We start from the raw sequence: 18,872 nt of genomic DNA, 5'->3' as shown, positions 1-18,872 counted from the left end.
AGGCGGAGTATAAGCCAAATAAATAAATACCATGGACACTCGCCTATAAGTCGATCCCACAGATAAGTCGAGGGCAGGTTTTGAGCCAACAATCATGGAATTTTCTATTACCCTTGGATAAGTCGGGGGTAAACTTAGGAGGAGTGTCTGACTATAGTTCTGTCTGATTTTACTCAAGGCCAGATCCTGAAAAATAACCTACCACTAATTGTTACCTAAGAACTGTAGTCTCTAATTTATTAAAAACATAATAAAAGATCATAAGATACATTTTTATTCTTTTTAAATTCTGGTCTTCATCACCTTTTTGTAAGCACTATCAGAGTAAGTGCACTGTAAACAACATACCAGTAAAACAGTGGTTCCCAACCTGATATTCATGTACTCCCAGGGACACTCAACAGGACCTTTAGGGGTACTTGAAAAAGAATGGAATAATGGTAGAAAAAGGCAGGTGTGCCTCTAGAATGCCTTGCAAGACAGGAATGCCTTGCAAGGACCAGCAAGGCAGGAAGGGAGGTGGCTAGTTGGCTGTGAAAGCCCCACCAATAGCTAGTTTTTGGTCATCAATTCATGTATGCACCAGTGATTGAAAACCAGCACAGTAAAAAAGCTGAAACATAATATGGAAAGTGATCAATCACCCAGAATTTCTCAGCACACTTCTGGTGCAAAACAGTGCAAAGGCAGAGTCTTCTGTTCTTCAAACAGATAAAAGGAGAAAGCACTGTGATAAATACATGAAGTCTGGGCTTTCATAGAGAGGAGATGAGGGCTTGTATTATTAATTACAAACATTTTGCTAATATGAAGGGTACAATTTATGGAAATGGGCTGCCAAGGGAAGTGAAAAAGGTTGGGAACCACTGCAGGAGAACCATGAATCAAATCCACCTTTAAGGTGTCTGGTGTGTTAAGCCAGAAGCTCTATGTACAACATATTACCCATAACACATAACTAGGAGTGTGCAATTCAATTCACAGCAGAGAGATGCAGCTGCATACATTTGCAACCCTTTTTACTCAGAAGTAGACCCACTGCTTTCCATGGGTGTTATTCTTAAGTAATGGTGCACTGAATTGTAGCTTGGGAAGGAAGGTCCCATCCTGTTGTTTCAAAGAACAGACCTGCTTTGCAAGCATTTGCCAAGCAGAACCAGGCTGCAGCAGAAGGAGAATAAAAGGTTAACAAATTACTTCTAAGGAGCTGTGCCTGCCTGCTGCTTGAGAAACTTGGCACCTGCCTTGTCTGTCCTTCAGAAAGGAAACTGTTCAGAGTTGAAAGGCTCTGCCCTCTGACCTGGAGATAAGGGGAAGTGAGAATTGGAGCTTGATTACTTGGCAGAAATTTCATATACTATAGGCGATATCTACGGTAAATAAGTAAATTTTGTTTTTCTCCAAAGGCATGAACAATATTCCTTCCCCTCTCCAATTGTCCTTTATTCAGTTGAAAATAAAATCAGTAGATGCATCAGAATCCCATGGTGTGGACTGAGAACACAACACTTGCTAAAGCTAAGCACATCTATGAAAGTTTAGCAAGGGTGAATGTCTGAGAACCCCATAAATGCCTTGAGTTTCATCATGGAAGAAAGGAGGAATATAAATGAAAGAAATTATGGCTATCAAAAGACCAACAGCCCAATCCTGGCTGCCCAAGGTGCGGGGTTGTGGCGGCGCCGAAAAGCAGCACCTCGGGAGAAGGGAACTTTCAGAGGTAAGCCAGTGTGCCGACCTCAGAATTGGGCTCTAAGGCTGCAATCCTAACCACACTTTCCTGAGAGTAAGCCCCATTGAACAAAACAGGACTTACTTCTGAGTAGACCTGGTTAGGATTGTGCCCTAAGTTGGGCCTACATTGCACAAAGTAGCAAGAGGAGAGCAACTGTCTCTAATCATCCCAATGTAACATCTTTTCTAGTGGCTGTTTGCTGGTGTCTCTTTTGTGTTTTTGGTTTTAGATTGTAAGCTCTTTCAGGGATCAAGGAACCATCATTTTTATTTATTTTGCTGTGTCAACCTGCCATTTTATTTTTGTAGAAAGGCAATATAGAAACACATTTAATAATAATCAGAAATAAAATAATAATAATTTGCTACAGACAATTCTGGTGGCCAAGAAAGTCCAAGGCGACCACAGTATCCTGGTCACGACATGCTGTCAAACAACATTATATTGCTTCAGTGGAATTAATTCCAATCAGATATGCAGAGAGCAGCTCTAAACATATTCAAGATTATAAAAATGGCTTAATAACGAAAGTGCACTGATTGGTTGATCTGCATTCCAGCCATGCAAATATTTGGCAATATTTGGCAACTCGTATTTGGCAACTAAGTCATTGAGAAAATCTCTCTAATTGCCCTATTAATATTTCTTTGCACAGTTAAGACATCTGAATGCTGAGTCATCGGTTCCCTTTTAAAATTGTTATGTTCCATGCCACTGGCACATAACTGTTAAAAGTTTACACCACCTTTATGGACAAAACCTCAAAGAAGTAAAAATGATGACCAGCTTCTTCATGAGAAAAAAAAAATTTTAAACCAGATATTTATATAATTCTTACATTTATACTGCAGCCTCCCAGAAGACTGGAAGAGCAGCATCTCTAGTTTGAATTTGAACTGCCATACAAATGAGCTGCCACAAGACAAGAGGTTGTCATTTACCTAGAGCCCAATCCTAACCAATTTTCCAGTGCTGATGCAGCCACAATGCAGCCCCAAGGTAAGGGAACAAATATTTCTTATGCTGAGGAGGCCTCCCTGACTCCTCCATAAGAACATAAGAACAGCCCCACTGGATCAGGCCATAGGCCCATCTAGTCCAGCTTCCTGTATCTCACAGCGGCCCACCAAATGCCCCAGGGAGCACACCAGATAACAAGAGACCTCATCCTGGTGCCCTCCCTTGCATCTGGCGTTCTGACATAGCCCATTTCTAAAATCAGGAGGTTGCGCATACACATCATGGCTTGTACCCCATAATGGATTTTTCCTCCAGAAACTTGTCCAAACCCCTTTTAAAGGCATCCAGGCCAGTTGCCATCACCACATCCTGTGGCAAGGAGTTCCACAGACCAGCCACACGCTGAGTAAAGAAATATTTTCTTTTGTCTGTCCTAACCCGCCCAACACTTAATTTTAGTGGATGTCCCCTGGTTCTGGTATTATGTGAGAGTGTAAAGAGCATCTCCCTATCCACTCTGTCCATCCCCTGCATAATTTTGTATGTCTCAATCATGTCCGCCCTCAGGCGTCTCTTTTCTAGGCTGAAGAGGCCCAAATGCCATAGCCTTTCCTCATAAGGAAGGTGTCCCAGCCCCGTAATCATCTTAGTCGCTCTCTTTTGCACCTTTTCCATTTCCACTGCAGGATGCAGTGCAAAAGCCAATACTTTTTTTTATACAAACTCATCTCCCAGAAGATGCTCCTTTGCTTCCCCTGCTAGAACTTTACCATGCCAATGAAATGGTCAACTTCAGATAAGGTTTCACAATGTAAGAGAACCAGGACAATCTCCCATCAACCCATGCGGAAGATAAGTTGACCACTTCCTATGTTGCAAATATGGATAGAGGGAAGTTCTTTTTCCTCTGGCACGACACCAGAACCAGGGGACATCCACTAAAATTGAGTATTGAGCGGCAGCCCAATCCTATGCATGTCTATGCAGAAGTAAGTCCCATTAGAGTCAATGGGGATTACTCTCAGGAAAGTGTGGATAGGATCGGGCTGAGAGTTAGAACAGACAAAAGACAATATTTCCTTACCCAGCATGTAACTGGTCTGTGGAACTCCTTGCCACAGGATGTGGTGATGGCTTCTGTCCTAGATGCTTTTAAAAGAGAATTGGAGACTTTTCTTCTAAGAAAAGTCCATCACAGGTTACAAGCCATGATGAGTATGTGCAACCTCCTGGTTTTTAGAAGTAGACTAACTCAGAATGCCAGGTACAAGGGAGTGGCAACAGGATGCTGGTATCTCGTTGACTTGTGCGCTCCCTGAGGCATCTGGTGGGCCACTGTGAGATACAGGAAGCTGGACTAGGTGGGCCTTTGGCTTGGCCTGATTCAGCGGGGCTCTTCTTATGGATGGTCTTGCCGAAATGCTGATGATCTTGCTTTGCAGAAATGAACAGAACTTGAAATGCGATAAAGAAAACAATGAACAGGATTTAACTAAAGGAGCAAGATGGGCAGCAAAAGGACAAAAAATATGCACCTGAGCTTTGCAGTTTGCTTGTTTCTATGCACAAGAAACAAGCAAACAAGCAAAGTTCATGGGTGTGTGGGAGGGAAACTTGAGGAATGGGACCTCAAATGGGAAGGAAAGAAGAGTGAATTCCTCTCTCTCTCTTTTGTTTAATGTGATTCACCCTGGAAGATATTGCAATCTTATAAAATAAGGGCCAATGTTGGGATTAATTAGGCACTCATAATAAAACAGATGCTGCTATTGTGAGATCATGTAAGGAAGGTATTGGCTTTGCAGGCTCTTGTTCAAGCCAGGCTACGCAGAGTATGAGGGTAATTGAGTTCTTGTTGGTAATTTTTCACCCCTAAATGAACAAGAAAGAAGGGGGATCACAGGGTCGCATCTGTTGTCACTCGGGAACAGACCAAATGTTGTCAGACTTGCCAAATGAGCAACCTAATCCAGGGAGATTTTCACTGGAGAATTTGGTTTTAAAAGTTGATCCAGTTGTCAAAGATAGGACTCCTTCACAGGTTGCCATTAACTCATTTCTGCCCAGCCCACAGGTCTACACATTTGATCCCTGCTGCATATATGCAGCGTTGGGCAGAAATGGCTTAAGCTCATGCCTACTAGTCCTTATTTCCTTGCAGGGAACAACATACTGAAGCAAAGGAGCCATGAAATGCTCTGTTCTTTTCTTCCACTTATCAGCTCCTAGTTGAAGCACTACAAAACTGTGCAAATCCTGTTTGAGCAGAGACGATGAGAGGAAAAAATAAATGAAAGAAGCGACTGTACATCATGGGCAACCCATAGCATCTTAAATCCTCTGGGGAGGGGGTTAATTATGTCTCCACAATCAAAACCTGCATTCTTTAGAAAAGGGAGAGGCAACTAGAGTCTTGGGAACTCAATCTAACACTAGTTTTCGCAACCAACTTCCAGCATTGGCATCAATTCCAGAGTGGTGGTCCTTAATGTGTGGCTTATCTGCTGTTTTTCACATGCATCAAGACCAAGCAAAGGATTTGTAAACCTCCCGCTCTCTCTCTTCCAATGTGAAAGGCACAGGAGCAATGTCAAAATTTGCCCTTTACACACTGTAAGTGCAAAAGATCAAGAAGGAGCTGCACAGGGAGCAGAATTCCAGGACTTGTCCTACAACAGGAGTAGTGATGTCATCAGAAGGAGCACTCAGGTGCCAACTCTGAATTTTTCTTCAGGCTCAGCAGGAGGCAAATTGAAAAATTTGCCTGGGCCACCCTTAATCTTGAGACCATCATCTTCCCCACAAGCTGCTTGAGAGACAGAATGTAACTGACATCACATGAAAGCCACAATCCTCTGCCAATTTACGTTAGTCCTATTGTACACAGTGTAGTGAGCATGGAGAGACATATACCTTTTAAAATTTATCTGAGATATTTTTTTAAATCTCATTTCTCAATTTTCATACGTTGATTTAAAACAGGAATGACACAAGGATATGAAACGATGGTATGAAAGCTAGCTTTTTCAATGGAGTATCTTAAGTTTCAAAGTAGAAATAAGTGGTAAGAGAAGAAAAATGCTCTAATAATGATATTTAAAGTTGATTTTGTGTGTGGGCGTAGGGTACATCTTAATGGGTTAGTACTTGGATGGGAGAACAAGTTGCTTGGGAATACTGGTGCTGTAGGCTTATACCATAGTCTTTCGAGACTGAAGGTTGCCAACCAAAAACGGGATGTGGCTATGCAGACATATGCATATGAAGGGGTCATAGCAAGCTTCTGAACTTTAGAATTTACTAAAGTTTACACAGTGGTGCCTCCGGTGCATTCTCGGCATCACCTGGCAGGACAAAGTTCCTAACAACACAGTCCTGGAACGTGCTGGAATCCCTAGCATGTATGCACTGCTGAAACAGAGACGCCTGCGTTGGCTCGGTCATGTCGTGAGAATGGATGATGGCCGGATCCCAAAGGATCTCCTCTATGGAGAACTCGTGCAAGGAAAGCGCCCTACAGGTAGACCACAGCTGCGATACAAGGACATCTGCAAGAGGGATCTGAAGGCCTTAGGAGTGGACCTCAACAAGTGGGAAACCCTGGCCTCTGAGCGGCCCACTTGGAGGCAGGCTGTGCAGCATGGCCTTTCCCAGTTTGAAGAGACACTTGGCCAACAGTCTGAGGCAAAGAAGGAAGGCCCATAGCCAGGGAGACAGACCAGGGACAGACTGCACTTGCTCCCGGTGTGGAAGGGATTGTCACTCCCGGATTGGCCTTTTCAGCCACACTAGACGCTGTGCCAGGACCACCTTTCAGAGCACGATACCATAGTCTTTCGAGACTGAAGGTTGCCAATACATCAATACATAGTGGTGTAATTTACCACTACACCACTATGGCTCTAATCTATAGGAGTAAGCCCTGTTGAAAATAATGGAACTTACTTCTGAGTAGGCATGCATAGGCTTATGCAGTAGGATTTAGAATTTGAGGTGCATAAGATGCTGTTCATATGGATGTGTAGAGGTCTTAAAGAGTCCTTCGTTTGTGTGTCTTGATTGGTGCAAGACAGAATCATTTGGCTGAACTGTGTTGCTGGCCTTTCTGCTTGTGTTCAAAATATTGCTGAAAAGTGGCTGCTGTAGAAAAGCTGAACATGACTTTAGAATAGGCAGTATCCACAGATGTAGATTCGGATGTCCTTCAAACAGCACAGGAGATTTATAGGAGACATGCTGGGCTCACAACAGCAGAAACATCTCAAAATTGTTGATTATGGACATAATATATGGTTGTTCCGCTATGCTACAATATTATAGCCTTCATTCAAATATTTGGACTGAAATGTGGTAAGACAAGGAGATCAGGGGGGTGATAGGGGAAGTCAAGCAATTTAAGCTTGACTGTGATTTAAGGTGTGCCCAGGGGCCTGAATATCCAAGGTGATTCACAGCTGAGCTAACACTTGCAAACACAATCAAAATAAAGCCATTCCAATCTTTTAAAAGCTTTTCTTCTTCTTTTTTGCAGCCACTAAAAATATCCATTGCTGACAGGTGCAAGCTATCAATAAGAAATTTAAAAACTCAGTATGAAAAGTGGGGAGGGTAGAAGTCTTGATCAACATCTCAAATAGGATTTTACCCAGCAGGCACCAACTAGTTTATAGTGGTAATTGTAAAGGGCATTTTACATGGAATCAATTAAATGAAAATCTTTTAAACCCTTTTTAAAAGGGACTTTTAAAAGTTAACAGGTGATTTTAATTGGAACCATGGGAGTTGCATCTTTTTTCTCTCTTTTTTTCATTCTGAAGCATTCAATATGGGAACAAAAATCAATACATTTCCATCAGTGGCTGAACTCCCAGTGTTTTCGCAAACCAAATGCTGAAGCTTAGCAAATACTATGAAGTGTGGTCTCTGTTTATTTTTTTATATATGCGTATTTGTGGTGCCATAATAAGTAATTTAATATACTGTGAGAACTGTAGAGCACATATAAGAAAGCAAGCAAGGCCCCTCTCAGAACTCTGCTAGTTTAAGCCACAACCATTCCCCCAAAGCAAGCAGTATGCCCTTGGAGTCCAAGCCTCCTTCCTCCAAGTCAGATGCACCTTTCAATCTGCTTCACTGGCTACATGCAAACTTCCAAACTGATTCTTTTGCTAGTCAAAATAAATGAGGTGGATCTGGTAGCTAGGAGCCACAAGCCACTGCAAACTATTAAGCAAACGCCTTCAGTTGGCAAATGTTTCAAAAGCCATTTCACATCTCTAAAGAGGATGCTTGCAAACTGATATAAGCAACAAGCAATAATTTGGGGGGGAGGGGGGCTTGGTTGCCCTTACTTCCTCCTTACAAGGCTGCAATCATTCTAGGTTTGTCAGGCTGTGAGCTGACCTCCATCTTGGCCTCTAGTAACTGACTCAATGTCCAGGACAGCCTTTAATTTGATCAATAGTGATAACACTGGGGAGATTGCACTCTAACTGGTTTTGTGTGCATAATGACTCAGATGGTTGTCTACAAGAATTGATCGGCCTTGAGTCCTTCTTCCTTATCATTTCATTTAAGTGGCATAAACCATGGGCCTGGGAATCTGTGCTGCTATGATCATGGAATCCCATGATGTTTGCAGAATCCTGAGGATATGGGCTGATTTTTTTTTCCTAATGGAGTGAACAAGTTTCTAGTCCTCATGACTGCATTCCTCTTCAGCACACATGTGCTCGTGGTCAAGCTGCACTGGTCCCCCACATGTAAGATCAAGGCAATTGCATCATCAGCTACATTTGAGATGTGAGCTTGAGAAACAATGTTGTGTTAAAGCAGTAGTTCCCAAACTTACCATGGTCATGGTGCCTCTCAGTTTAGGAAACCTCTTCTTCCCAGCTGTCCTGAGCACTGCCATCTTGGATCACACAAGATCTTGTGCAAGCCAAGATGGTAGTCCCCAGAGGAGCCAAGAAGAATCAGGGCCCAAGCCTATACAACTTTCCAGCGCCGATGCAGCCATGCCAATGGGGTGTGCACTGTATCCTGCACAGTGGGGAGGCTGTCACTGAGGCCTCCTCAAGGTAACGGGACATTTGTTCCCTTACCTTGGGGTTGCATTGCAGTTGCATCAGTGCTGGGAAGTTGGATAGGATTGGGCTCTCAGACTCCAGGGACATCCTGTGGCGTCCCATGAGTTCACCATGGTACCCTCAGATGCTGCAGTGGGGACCACTGGGTTAAAGTATATAAGGATAAGAGGCATAGCTTGGGCAAGAGAGCATCAGTCAATAGCGCAGCACCTTCAGGAGCTCCCAAATTCAATCCCTGGCATCTCCAATTTTTTTTTTTAATTTATTGCAATGAGTTATATCCTACCTTTCTCAGAGCGCTGAAGATGTTCCTCAACCTAGGACATCAAGAAGGGATTATATTGTGCACCAGCATAACCACCAAGATCAAACCAAACCACCCCTCTTCAGACAGGGACAACCTCGATAGCTAAACTGCAGTTTGTGAGCTCCACTGCAACATCCTTGGCAAAACCATCACTCCAGACCTGGCAAAAGGTACCTGCTTTTTCAAGTAGGCTACCTACCCTTCTGGATTAGTTCTAAAGCATCAGCCCAACAGCCAAACGCAGACTGGTTCTTCGGCCTCTCTGTTCAGGTGGGGGAAACTGAGGTACAGGCTGCAGCCCCCTTCCTCCTCCCCTCCCCACAAATCCAGGACTTCCAAACTCCCTATTCAGCAAGGGCCTGCATTTTTCATCTCTGGAATGGTGACATGCCTCCACGACAGACAAAGCGATTAGGACGGGCACGTAGGAGTGCAGCCCTATATTCAGAGAGTAAGTGCTCTGTGTTTTGGTTTGCTTGTTTGTTTATTTATTTATTTCCCCGGCTCTCTCCTTCCATGCCTCTGACAATCTAGACAAATAGGCTTTTAAATTAGGAAGTGATTTGGAATATAAGTGAGTGCATTTAAGCTGATAAGAGACGGAAAGATCCTAATGGCTGAAATAGTTGTCGCCTCACAAATAAACTGAGCGTATCAGGAGCCACTAATATAACTAATTTTGACCAACTCCTTGGCTGCTCCATGATAGAAAATGAGGTCAGCGCGGGTTGAAGCAACAGAAAATGAGCATCTGTCGGAAGGCAGCAGAGAATACTGATAAAGGAGTCTACAGAACTGCATTACCTACCCAGGGAAAAAAAACACAAAAAAAACCAGGAATCAGGTAGTTAAAATTAGGACCCAGCCTTGCCAAAGTGTAAAAACATAAAGGTGAAAATGAATACATTGGCTTTCAAACACAGCTTGAATACCAATGCAGTCTCTGAAAGGTGCTGTGAAAAATCCTTGATTTCCCTCTTGCTTACCACCTACTTTCAACCTTCCTAGCCCTAAGGAGGCTCCTGGGTTGACACAGCATCTGGACAAGAATGCTGAGTCATTCCAATGTGCTAGCAACATTAGTCCTATTGAGGTTATTCTGTATTGTTGACCTTCTTTTCCCCCACAAACCGACCTCAAGGTCAACTCATGGGACCATGAAGCTCACCTGATTCCCAAGATTCCTGACTCCTGTGAAACTGGATGCTTGGGGTCACCTAGGTTTCTTAATTTCCCCAGTCAAGAAACCTAGGTGAGCCTAAGCATCCAACCCCACCTGGTAACAACCAGGATTAAAAAAAAGCAGAGTCACACCTTTGTTCATTTGCCCTGGTCCACCACCAGGAGCATTGGCTGCTTCAAAGAGCTTTGCTTGTGTACCCTGTTAGTTGTGGGTGTAAGGACCAAGACTGGGCAAAGAGGCACCTTTTAAAGTGGTGCTCCTCTTATATTTAGCAGAGGGAGTGCGACTGTCCCTCTTCCCCCCACCATGGTGTCTGTTGGTGAGTCTTCTCTATTCCTTTTTAGACAGTGAGCCTTTTGGGACAGGGAGTCATTTATTGATTTGTTTTGCTATGTAAACCACTTTGTGAACTACTTTTTGTTGAACAGCAGTACACAAATATTAAACAATAATAAATAATAAGAATGCTACTGGCAAGCCACATATGTTGGGCTGAGAAATGCATACATGACACTCCTTAACACAGAGTCAAATCCAGGAGGAAATGGGCTTGCTACAGTAGCCCTTTGGCTTGTGGATCTGCTTACCATGAAGGAGTGTATAGGAGCTCAGGGACACGGCTGCAGGACTGCAGCTGCTGCAGAAGCAAGTTTTGGTACGCACAGGATACTTTCCATTCTAGTGTGAGCCTAAATAGGATGATGCTAATTTTCTGCATGATTTTCTATATTTAAAAGATTTTAGGGATACTTAGGAGATTTGTACTAAGGTGTATTCCAACCTGTGAGTTTCTACCTATAGCCTAAACTGGTACAGACCAGATACTGCTTTACCACCACATTTGGTGTGAAAACTAGGCTTTAATCAGGGAAACTCTGTTTTGTTTGGGAAATTATTTTGAATCATATATATAATGAGATATATCCTCTGTGACAAAATGAAGAGTGGCCTGTACTGTAGTTCTGGGAATTTTTTTAACGGTAGCCCATAATATAGATGTGCCCGTGTGTATACTTAGTGTTCTCAGACGTAGAGATGTTACACAAATCCTTCCCCTGCCATCAAGTCTATGGCTGAGCAGTAATTTGAACTCGGGTCCAAACCCAACAATTTTGCTCTGGGCTGCTGCAGTTACAGGATTTCCCACAAGAACACATGAAGCTGCTTTCTGTGGAGTCAGAGCACTGGTCCACCTAGCCCAGTGCTGCCTGCTGAATGGCAGCAGCTCTGCAGGCCTTAGGTGAAATCTTCCACCTGAGAGCCTTTAATTGGAGATGGGCTGATGAACTTTGAACTTCTCACATGCATGACGTGTGCTTTACCCAAGAGCTAAGCTGAGCATCCGTCATTCCATTTAATCCTGCCATTACTTAAAAGAGCTCAAGATGAAGATGGCTTCTCTCTCTGTCCTCCCTCATTTTATGTTACTTGAACACCTGAAATGGGAAACACAACTGCTATCTGGATTGAACCCTAGATGAATATGATCAAATGTCCTGACAAATCCTAGATCAAAGCAAGACAAGGACAAAAGTGCTATTGATATTAACAAAGCCAAAGAGTGGAGGGGAATGGCATGGACATTCCTGATCCTTCCTGCATGTGATTAGGAAATCACAATCCTAACCAGGTCTACTCAGAAGTAAGTCCTATTTTGTTCAGTGGGGCTTAATCTCAGGAAAGTGTGGTTAGGATTGCAGCCACAGTGTATTTGGTTTCACTTTGGGGCTGATCATGTCCTTAGAATCAAGGGTTTGGCTCTTTAACTTTCAGGGAGTTATCTAGTTGCCTCCTCATCCAAGGCCCAATGAAACCCTCTGCAAAACTTCCTCCCCCTTCAAGAAGGATAAAATAACAATGCTTTGCAAATGTCTGGCAGTTTCTGTGACTTAAGTTCCATCCAGATTAACAATAAAAAACTTTAACTTATTATCTCTCTCTAAACAGAGTGATAAAAGGGTTCATATTTGATCACCATTAAGCAGCTTAATGAAATAATTATAACTCAGGCTCCTGAGCCCTGTGTGATCGATAGCGATGAGCTCTGAAGCAACCGCGGGCTCCGATCTCTGCCGCTTGCGCAGTGCTCCGCAGCGGGCAGGCCGTTGGCCTGCAAATGCAATTGATGCTAAAGTTGCATTAAAACATTCCCATCGAGGGCAATCGTAGATTAAAGGCTACCAAGGCACTGCAGTTTGCCAGTCAATATTCTTTACTTGCCGCATCAATCCACCCCCGCTCACTCAGCCCTCCCCTTCCCAAGCTTCACCTCCCCTCCTACACACTATTAGTACAAGTCAATTTGCTGTCAATGGGCAGCCGAGTCAAAGGCACATTAATGCATGCTCACAAAAGCCGTGCACATGGCTTTATCACTTCACTCGCTTTCAAATTACACTCTGACGCCAACTCCGGGTAGCTTGTGACTTGTTAGCGCAATATGCGATTTGTTGCTATTGCAGTTAATATTTCATATCTAAAGATTTCATCAGATATTTGATGACCGAAATAAACTACTGCCCGTGGGGAAATCACTGGAAATAATAGAATTAGGTATTGTTGGGAAATCAATCAAGAACAAGCTGGCAGAAGGAAAGTAAGGAACATATTTTTTTTCCCTTCCTCGCCTTCCTGAGTACCCATTTGTCTACTAATTAAAGGCCTTATTATTAATAAATCATACTTAAGCAGCAGAAATTAGAAATCAACCTCTTGCCTCTCTCGAGGGTTGGGGAAAGTCAAGCCACTGTTTTCTAAAAAAATAAAAAAGTTCAGTACAAACAAGTCAATGCTTGTGGTCTCACCATTTTATATGGAGCTGCAAGATAACTGAGCCACTGCGCTATGTGAAACTGTTGGGTTTTCGGACATGATCTATTTTTATGTTAACAACAGTCATTTATATGTGCTTGATGTTTTCTTCTAGTGCAAGTGACGAGAGAAAATTTTTTTCCTTTTTTTCCTTTCAATTTTTTTAAAAAACATGATAGGTGTTGAGGTTGCCTGCTTGAGTGGCACGAACAAGTATACATGTTGGGCTCAGATTGGAAGGGCTTTGCGGGGACCTCTGAGTCTGGAACAGAATCCTACCCCCAGTTTGGACCTTAGGAGACCTTTGGGATCAGCTTCTGAAGCTGTACAAAGAACAATGATATTTCAGTGTCAATCCTTGCTTGATAGGACCTCTGCCATTTTCCAGTGCACAAACTCCATTTGCAGAATCAGTAAAGTCACTCTGACTAAGAAGGTTCACATTTCATTTCCTATCTCCCCCCTCCCCCCCCCCCCGTGAGCATCCTGTTACCCTTTTCCTTGACTAGATCTTTCTAGGGGGTGATCCTGTTTTCCTTTACTTTGCTATTCTTAATACAATGTCTTCTCCTTCAAAAACACATTTACAGAACAATCCTAACCTTTGCTAGTGTTGGTGCAAATGTGCCATAATCCATTTTTGAAATGACTTGTACAGCCAACAGTGAAAGTGAGTGAAGCACCAAGTGGCATAGGGGCTTGGGGACGGTGGAGTGAAGACAGAGAGGCCCCACCTGTATACCCATTTTACAGATGGAAGGACTGAGCTGAGAAATAGCGACAAGTTCAAGCTCACCCAAATTCATCCATGCCTGAGCGAGGAACTTCAGAGCCCAATCCTATGCATATCTACTCAGAAGTAAGTCCCATCAGAGTCCCAGGAAAGTGTGTATAGGATTGGGCTGTCAGTCTGTTCAGGTTGATTTGGAAATGCCCTCAGTCAGCAAAAATATTCCAAACAGAAAGGAAACTTTAACCAGCTCTTAGCCAAGTCATTCTTTCATTTGTTAGTGTACTCCTAGACTAGATTAATTTGCTTTTGTGGAATAGGAAGCAGCAAGGAACACTTGTGCATTCAAATTCCTATTTTTTCCTTTTTTTTAAACAAAAAAAAAAAGTTTAATTGTACATGGAAATTATTCAGTCAACAGTCAAGTCCAATTTAAGATGCTGTTTTCCAGCAGTCTTTTGTCCTCTTCTGAGCTGGCCAGTTGAATGCTGTTACGCCTTTAATCTGAAATTAATGGCCATAATCCTAATATGGGAGGGAGGAGAAAGTAATGCCAACACTGTTGGGGAGAATATTGCCGCCGACCCAAAGTGGTTGTAAAACACAAAAGGGAGTCTCAGTTTGTGCATTGTTTGGAGTTTCATGAAGATTATGACGCAGCTAAGGGGGTCTAAATGGCTCCAGATCAAACAGGTGATCCGATCCTCGAGGCGCCTGGCCAGACTTATCCCCAGGAAAAGGAACGGGCTCTGCAGTGTCGAAGCGGATTGAAGACTGGAATCAAAGTCTAGGAGACTTCCCAGACAGATGTGATCAAATAGCTTCTCGACCTCAGAATAAACAAGGAATTAGCTTTTTGCCCTCTTCAATCAGGCAATAATTGAAGCTGGTGATATAAAGACTACGCTCTTTTGGCCTGGCAAACAAAGGTGGGGAGGGGGCTAATTGACTGTTTCTTGCCAAGGAGGTGAATCGTTGGGGAAAATGACTGTCCTTTACAGGCTCCACCAGGCCTGCTTATCTTAAGAATTCCCCCCCCCCCCCATACTGAAGGCTGTTCCCACATTATCGTGTATATACACATGTACAGGTGTCTATATATATTTTGTGTTTGAATGCATTCATTTAAAAATCAACATGGGAACTGGGCCTCTTGGAAACACAGCACACAGGCTGCAGGTACTATTGTATGTGTGTTGAAGATAACACGAAAAAGAGTGTACGCACATACGGATCAAGAAGCAGTTGTGTACTGGATACAGATTGTACATGCATTGAATGTGATGTGTGAATAGGTCTGCTGTGTAGCTCTAAGCCTAGCTTTGTCCAACAGGGAGCCTCAGCAAACCCCTAATTCTGGTGGTACTTCCGTGTCTGAGTTATACCTCTTCAGGTGGCAAGGAGTTGTATCTGTGTCACAAGACTGAATGTGTTTCTATATAAAAACAAAAAACCTGCCCTTAGAAAATTAAACATCAAGGAGAAAGGTTCCGACTTGACCTCCCTGAGATGCTAGTTTTCTGTGTGCAGGAAATTGTTTTGTAAACAGGAGTCAGGTAAGAGCCTCCTGCAGTGGTATAGCCCAGGTACAGGTTGACCACCTTCATGAGCAATGGATCCCATTCTGGCTTTCTGATGGGTTTACCTGCATGACATATGATGTGCTTTCAAACACCACAGTTTATAAAGTGTACACCTATATAAACGTGAAGAGGCTCCATATTGTGCTGTATAACCACTTTTCATCCCATTACAGGTCTTACTAATAAAATACACCCATTTTACAGATGGTGAACTGAGTGTAAGAACATATTACTGATCAAGGTGCCACTGAAGTTTATCATGCATACATCATTTTTAATCACTAGCACATCTGGCAATCTTTGTTTGCATCTGTTTTCATAACATGTACCTGTAAGGTAGGCCACTACGGCTCTCATTTTACGGAGTGGAAACAGGCAGAAAAACAGATCTGCCCAAATTTGACAGTGAGTCTATGGCAAAAGTAGGGATATTCATTCTAGATGCAAGGATCTGATCATTAGCTAGATCATCAAGCATTATTGTTGCAAAATGTGTATGTCACCCTGGCCATGTTTGTCTTGCATTCTATAACATTCTAACCTCAGCATCACCAACTAGCAGGACTGGATTTCTTTCAGATCCCTTATACATGGACCCACTGCGGATACTGAAACATGCGGATAAGCAAATCTGTGGGTCAGTCCATTATTACCTCTGGATGTAATTAGAGATGTTTTATGGTTTTTGTGCACCTTTCCAGCACCTCTGGAGGTCTTTCTGAGGCCCACAGGAGCCATGCACGTCTCTGTGGGCCTCAGAAAGGCTGCTGGACATGACTGGAGAACGCCTCCGTGTCAGGAAGCTCAGGTTTCTTCTCCCTCCACCATGGGTTCAGAACCTGCAGTTAGTTCAATCCACGGGTGCTGAAGCTGTAGATTAGGAGGTTGGACCTGTGTGTATGTTTGACCCTGGTTCTGGCAAATTAAATCTCTCTTTCTCTATATCAGGGGTGCCCAAACCCTGGCCCTGCGGCCCTTAAGGCCTCTCAATGAGGCCCTCAGGGAGCCTCCAGTCTCCAATGAGCCTCTGGCCCTCTGGAGATTTGTTGGAGCCCACACTGGCCCGACACAACTGCTCTCAGCATGAGCGCAACTGTTTGACCTCTAGCGTGAGCTGTGCGATGAGGGCTCCCTCCACTGCTTGCTATTCCATGTGTGTGATGCAGTAGCAGCAGCAAAGGAAAGGGCAGCCTTGCTTTGTGCAAGGTCTTTCATAGGCCTTGAGCTATTGCAAGACCTTCATTCATTCATTGGGTAGATGGAACTCGTTAACCTGGGAAGGCAGCTCATCTGAGAGAAGGAAAACTCTGATCCCAAACCCCCACTGCCTTGTGGCTACATCCAGTTATGGAAAAGGCTTCAGGAGTCAACCTCGAGGCAAAATCCGGAGCCGGAGTCCCTGAGGCAGTTCATGGCTGAACACAGTCATTGTTCTGGCAACTCCTGCGACGTCGCTGGAACCAACCGTATTGGCCTCTGCCTTTCCATTGGACCATTTCAGCGATGTGGAGAGGGGGGATTTGCTGCCTGGGAAACAGTCTATCCTCCATATCTACTTTACCCAGGCTTCGTGCACTGGAGAGGACACTCTGTTCCAGAACCACCTTTCAGAGCACGATACCATAGTCTTCCGAGACTGAAGGATGCCAACATTCATTCATATAAGTTCATCTTTAATATACTCATTTATGTAAACTTATGTAAATTTATTCAAATTTTAAATGTAAATTATTTCTTTCCCCCCCCCACCAGCCCCCAGCACAGTGTCAGAGAGAGATGTGGCCCTCCTGCCAAAAACTTTGGACATCCCTGCTCTATATAGACAACATGTAGATTAACAACTGCTGACACCTGGTGGACAAAACTAGCATTTGGGCTTTGACTGCTGCTTTAGAAAACAGTAGCTCTAAATCCGGGGATGGTATTTCAAAGTGCATGCAATTATTTCTCAGGCACTCCTGTGTGCCTGGTCACCCATTGGCTGTTTACATCATCATTGCTTAAAGCAATTAAAACAGGACTATTAGCTGTGCATGTCCAAGGATATGCGCACAGGAGGAAATGGGCAAGTCTGACCTGTACAGAGAATATTATAGCAAGGTATGAAAAATTGCTGCAACCAAAGCTTTTATTAAACTGGGGCCTGAGCGTGGAGGTTGAATCTATTGCAATCAGGCTTTCAAATGACACCAAAGGATCTTTGACATTCACATTTTGCTCCAGGTGTGGCTTTGATGTTGGTTTTCTGGAATGTATTAAACACCTGAGGGACCATAATTCAACTGCAGAGTACATACTTCTGCATGTAGAAAGCTTCAAATGGCAACTCCACTAGAAGGGGCAAGTGGGCGTGGGAAGCACCACTGGGCTAGGGACACCAATTATGTCAGCATGAGGAAGAGTACAGACCCTCAGTGGCAGTTGTCAGTAAGGAGTCACATTTCAACACCTGGTTATTTCATTTTGTCACAATTTCAGGATCATTTGTGCCACCTGGTTGGGGGGGAAGAGATAATCCTAGCCAGCAGGCTGGGCAAATGGCAAGTTTGAGAGCAAGTGATGCTGGCAGGCAGACAAATTCACCTGCTTCTCCTTTGTTTTTCAAAGTGGTTGAGGAGGGAGGCATAAAAACCACAGGAATCATGACAAAGGTGTGCATTTATACTTTTGGGGAGGTGGTTGTTTTGGCTTGGACAGCATGCAGTTGTAAAGAGAACATTTTCTGGTCAAATCCACAGGCAGGTCTATATGTGCAGGCTTCAAGTTCAGCAGCAATGTGCTTGTGAATACTGGGGTAATGGGAGGGCATTTGCTTTCATCTTCTTGTGCAGTCTTGTACATTGAGAATATGCACATGTATCCAGAACTTAACAAAATGGATATAGAGTGAAATAGAATATTGTGACCCAAATGAAAAGCAACCTCACAAGATGACAACTGCAACAAAAATATTTTTGCCTTATATCTGAACATCATGGATAAGTTTGGATTGCAGAAAGCCAACTTCAGACCCATTTATAGGCCTACCAAAAATCTAAGGTGTTTTGGTCTGAAGGATAAAAGACCATCACTTTCCACAGCTGCTGTATATTCTATTCCTTGCAAGTGTGGAAAAGCCTACATAAGGACCACAAAAAGGGGCATGATATTGCTACTGCCACTTTGTTCTAAGTGAAAAATCAGCAGTGGCAGAGCATGCTGTGAGAACTGGTTACCAAATAAATTTTAATCAAACTCAGGTTCTTTCCACACTGCAACAGTACCATACTAGTTTATAGAGAAGCCATTCGAGTTCAAAAACAAGAGACTCAAAATAAATGCCTGCCTTCCAGAAATATATTAGAATATATGTTTGTTGGCAACCTTCAGTCTCGAGAGACTATGGTATCGCGCTCTGAAAGGTGGTTTTGGAACATCGTCTAGTGTGGCTGAAAAGGCCAATTCAGGAGTTTTATTAGAATATATAAAACTTTT

This window comes from Tiliqua scincoides, chromosome 11 (assembly GCF_035046505.1).
Source record: "Tiliqua scincoides isolate rTilSci1 chromosome 11, rTilSci1.hap2, whole genome shotgun sequence".
Lineage (NCBI taxonomy): Eukaryota > Metazoa > Chordata > Lepidosauria > Squamata > Scincidae > Tiliqua > Tiliqua scincoides.
Note: the sequence above shows the minus strand (reverse complement) of the source record.